The 5,000-nt window shown below is 52.3% G+C and overlaps 1 non-coding gene across 1 annotated transcript in view; it reads left to right on the forward strand.

Moving 5' to 3' along the window:
• The first annotated feature begins 4,170 nt into the window (after positions 1-4,170).
• LOC126433905 (small subunit ribosomal RNA) overlaps positions 4,171-5,000 on the forward strand; it is a 1,909-nt gene continuing 1,079 nt past the window's right edge. The window contains exon 1 of the ribosomal RNA XR_007578836.1: positions 4,171-5,000. This exon is cut by the window's right edge and continues 1,079 nt beyond it. This is a non-coding gene — a ribosomal RNA (small subunit ribosomal RNA).

Raw genomic sequence — 5,000 nt, forward strand, 5'->3', positions numbered from 1 at the left:
AATCATTAGCCATACACTGGGGGAAACGGCCGACAGGGGCGGCAACATAGTGGAGCCGCAGTGTCACTAATGTACAGAGATAGAACAGTTTCGACTGGAACTAGAGTAACCGTATACACGGCACTGATTAGTAATAGATGCAGAGCCATCAGAATACAGATAATATATACAACCGTCCCTATACATGCTGAAAGACTCTGCACACAATGAGAACCACACGTCAGCCAGACACTCTTATCACACACTACTCTCTTATCACACACAATATCTAACCACCAGCATGGAAGAACATCCAGTGCATCCTCTCCGCCACATGACACAATCCACACTATCATTACCAGACCGGGAGGTCCACCCAGAAAACACAATATCCCACCCTTCCGACATCCGCACATTGCTCAGCTAAGCCACGAACACCCACACATGTCCTACACAGTGGTGCACCCAACATCACAATACTGCCTCCTGTCACAGCACACAAACAATGGCAGGAATGAAAGACACAGATCTGCCACAACCATGGAATCGGAGCGCCGCCTGTCATGAGCCAAAAGTGCATCCTGACGTGACAAATCGGATAATACCGCAGGCATCCAATTACGATAATCACTATCAACGAACCTGCCGCCCCCCCCCCCAATACACCTTTCCCTACAACAATGTGTATCTGAACCTACGCTATATCGTACCTTAACCTAACCTATATCGTACCTTAACCTAACCTATATCGTACCTTAACCTAACCTATATCGTACCTTAACCTAACCTATATCGTACCTTAACCTAACCTATATCGTACCTTAACCTAACCTATATCGTACCTTAACCTAACCTATATCGTACCTTAACCTAACCTATATCGTACCTTAACCTAACCTATATCGTGCCTTAACCTAACCTATATCGTGCCTTAACCTAACCTATATCGTGCCTTAACCTAACCTATATTGTGCCTTAACCTAACCTATATCGTGCCTTAACCTAACCTATATCGTGCCTTAACCTAACCTATATCGTGCCTTAACCTAACCTATATCGTGCCTTAACCTAACCTATATCGTGCCTTAACCTAACCTAATTTGTGCCTTAACCTAACCTAATTTGTGCCTTAACCTAACCTAATTTGTGCCTTAACCTAACCTAATTTGTGCCTTAACCTAACCTAATTTGTGCCTTAACCTAACCTAATTTGTGCCTTAACCTAACCTAATTTGTGCCGTAACCTAACCTAATTTGTGCCGTAACGTAACCCATGTTGTGCCGTAACGTAACCCATGTTGTGCCGTAACGTAACCCATGTTGTGCCGTAACGTAACCCATGTTGTGCCGTAACGTAACCCATGTTGTGCCGTAACGTAACCCATGTTGTGCCGTAACGTAACCCATGTTGTGCCGTAACCTAACCCATGTTGTGCCTTAACCTAACCCATGTTGTGCCTTAACCTAACCCATGTTGTGCCTTAACCTAACCCATGTTGTGCCTTAACCTAACCCATGTTGTGCCTTAACCTAACCCACGTTGTGCCTTAACCTAACCTACGTTGTGCCTTAACCTAACCCATGTTGTGCCTTGACCTAACCCATGTTGTGCCTTAACCTAACCCATGTTGTGCCTTAACCTAACCCATGTTGTGCCTTAACCTAACCCATGTTGTGCCTTAACCTAACCCATGTTGTGCCTTAACCTAACCCATGTTGTGCCTTAACCTAACCCATGGTGTGCCTTAACCTAACCCATGTTGTGCCTTAACCTAACCCATGTTGTGCCTTAACCTAACCCACGTTGTGCCTTAACCTAACCCACGTTGTGCCTTAACCTAACCCACGTTGTGCCTTAACCTAACCCACGTTGTGCCTTAACCTAACCTACGTTGTGCCTTAACCTAACCCATGTTGTGCCTTAACCTAACCCATGTTGTGCCTTAACCTAACCCATGTTGTGCCTTAACCTAACCCATGTTGTGCCTTAACCTAACCCATGTTGTGCCTTAACCTAACCCATGGTGTGCCTTAACCTAACCCATGGTGTGCCTTAACCTAACCCATGGTGTGCCTTAACCTAACCCATGTTGTGCCTTAACCTAACCCATGTTGTGCCTTAACCTAACCCATGTTGTGCCTTAACCTAACCCATGTTGTGCCTTAACCTAACCCATGTTGTGCCTTAACCTAACCCATGTTGTGCCTTAACCTAACCCATGTTGTGCCTTAACCTAACCCATGTTGTGCCTTAACGTAACCCATGTTGTGCCTTAACGTAACCCATGTTGTGCCTTAACCTAACCTATAATGTGCCTTAACCTAACCTAAAGTGCGCCGTAACCTAAACTATATTGCGCCTTAACCTGACGCACGTTGTCGCTGAACCTGCTCTGTAATTGTTATGCAACCCGTTAAAGTAGTGTAGTGTTGCCTAACCGCAACCCTCGCAATATAGTTCGCTACTCGCACTGCCCGGTCCCCTGTGTATCGCGTCATGTTAAACACCTTGCAGGTGTTGCTGACTTTCCACATGCTCCTGCTATACACTGTAGTGTGGATAGCAGCAGGACGTACATGCCCCCCCCCCTTCCCCCCTGCCTTCGCAAGCTGGTCGGTGAGAAGTTTGCATGTTCAATGCCCTTCGCATGCCGACGTACTCAGCCTACGTTGTGGTACGGCCTGTCACCTGTCCGCCGATGTACGCAAAACCCACAAACTGTACTGCACATTGCTCCGTATGTACTGAATGATACATCGTGGCCCATGTGACCGTATGACGACAGCGCCTAGCAACGGCGGACCATACAGTCCAAATATTGTGCACGCAGCTACGTGTCGTCTCCCTATAAGAGCTGGATTGCAGTGTGGTACGCCATACAGACGTGTGGGAGGAACGGACGCCCTGGATGGCGATCAGCATGAGCAGTCTGTTGATGTAGTGGAGCGTGTATTCGGACGTAGTCGTCTCTTCTCACACACCGTGATAGCATGTTGCACCGCGTTCCACATCTGCGACATGCTGCAGAGGCGGGCTGACAGTCGTTCGCGCAATGGACACCGCATACGTACGGGGTCTACCTTCCACGTGTTCTCTAGGCGTGCACATGTTGTTGCGTCTATGTGGGCAGACGTAGTATGTTGTGACACCTGACACAGGCATGCAATACTCGTTGCAAATGGCGATGGACGTGTACGTTTGCTGGTGACGTTACGCAAATGAACAACCGGTAACCCGTTGTGGTGCGGTTGTTCTCGCTAGAGGTGAATCAGTGTTGGCGACGATCGGTCGAGCTATTAACCGGTTGTTTCAGGGATACCCACCATGCCCACGAACGTGAAAGGGGACCCACCATGCCCACGAACGTGAAAGGGGGATCTGGGTGTGAGGCGATACGCGGCGGTGGCTGGGTGGGACCGTCCCCGGCCGGTGAGGGGGGGCCGCCCGGCGTGCTGGCAGCGCGGTGCGTGGGCGCACGCGCTACAGCCGGCTGGTGGGGGCGGCCGGTGGCAGGCGCGCCGGCCGACGGACGCGGCAGGCGGCGCAGCTGCGCGCCGGCGCCCCCTGCTCGCGGCGCCTTGCGGCCAAAGTAGGTCCTCGCGGGCCCGGTGCGAAGCGCGGTGGCCATCTGCAGTGTGCTGGTCCGATTGAGGACTTTGTGCGCTGAGGATGCGCCGCCGCCCGGCGCTCGGCGCCGCGACGCCGTCTGCTGCTCGGTCGCCCCAGCGGTTCTCGCAGGTGGTTTGTATCGCAGCTGTGCGGACGTGTTGGCGCGTGCGCTGTGCTGGGAGAGTTCGCTTCGGCACCCAAGTAGGGCTTTTGTCCTTCTGTGGCGCTGGCGTTGGAGCTGCCGGTCACCGTAGGTGGCGCGTGTTGTCTCCCGCCGGCAATGCCACGACAGCACGCTCCCGGGCCTCTGTCGGCAGCGGCAAGCTCAGTTGGGAGCACGGGTGGTCGCACCTAAAGCGTCTACTCGCCTAACTCCGGGCGATTGCGCCTCTCTCGAACCCGACCAAGTACTTAGGACGGCGCTGCGCGCCGCCGGGACCTGAGAGGGTTTCGAGGTGTGTTGTGCAGGGGAGCTCAGCCTCCTCCTGTTTGCAGAATAATTGAGCGGACGCTTGCGTGTTCGCGCGGGCCCCCGGGACACACTCCCGGGCGGCCGGCTGCTCAGCTCTAGTTGACGCAGCTCCCTGGTTGATCCTGCCAGTAGTCATATGCTTGTCTCAAAGATTAAGCCATGCATGTCTCAGTACAAGCCGCATTAAGGTGAAACCGCGAATGGCTCATTAAATCAGTTATGGTTCCTTAGATCGTACCCACGTTACTTGGATAACTGTGGTAATTCTAGAGCTAATACATGCAAACAGAGTCCCGACCAGAGATGGAAGGGACGCTTTTATTAGATCAAAACCAATCGGTCGGCTCGTCCGGTCCGTTTGCCTTGGTGACTCTGAATAACTTAGGGCTGATCGCACGGTCCTCGTACCGGCGACGCATCTTTCAAATGTCTGCCTTATCAACTGTCGATGGTAGGTTCTGCGCCTACCATGGTTGTAACGGGTAACGGGGAATCAGGGTTCGATTCCGGAGAGGGAGCCTGAGAAACGGCTACCACATCCAAGGAAGGCAGCAGGCGCGCAAATTACCCACTCCCGGCACGGGGAGGTAGTGACGAAAAATAACGATACGGGACTCATCCGAGGCCCCGTAATCGGAATGAGTACACTTTAAATCCTTTAACGAGTATCTATTGGAGGGCAAGTCTGGTGCCAGCAGCCGCGGTAATTCCAGCTCCAATAGCGTATATTAAAGTTGTTGCGGTTAAAAAGCTCGTAGTTGGATTTGTGTCCCACGCTGTTGGTTCACCGCCCGTCGGTGTTTAACTGGCATGTATCGTGGGACGTCCTGCCGGTGGGGCGAGCCGAAGGCGTGCGACCGCCTCGTGCGTGCTCGTGCGTCCCGAGGCGGACCCCGTTGAAATCCTACCAGGGTGCTCTTTATTGAGTGTCTCGGTGGG

The sequence above is a fragment of the Schistocerca serialis genome, unplaced genomic scaffold, assembly GCF_023864345.2.
Source record: "Schistocerca serialis cubense isolate TAMUIC-IGC-003099 unplaced genomic scaffold, iqSchSeri2.2 HiC_scaffold_1176, whole genome shotgun sequence".
NCBI lineage: Eukaryota > Metazoa > Arthropoda > Insecta > Orthoptera > Acrididae > Schistocerca > Schistocerca serialis.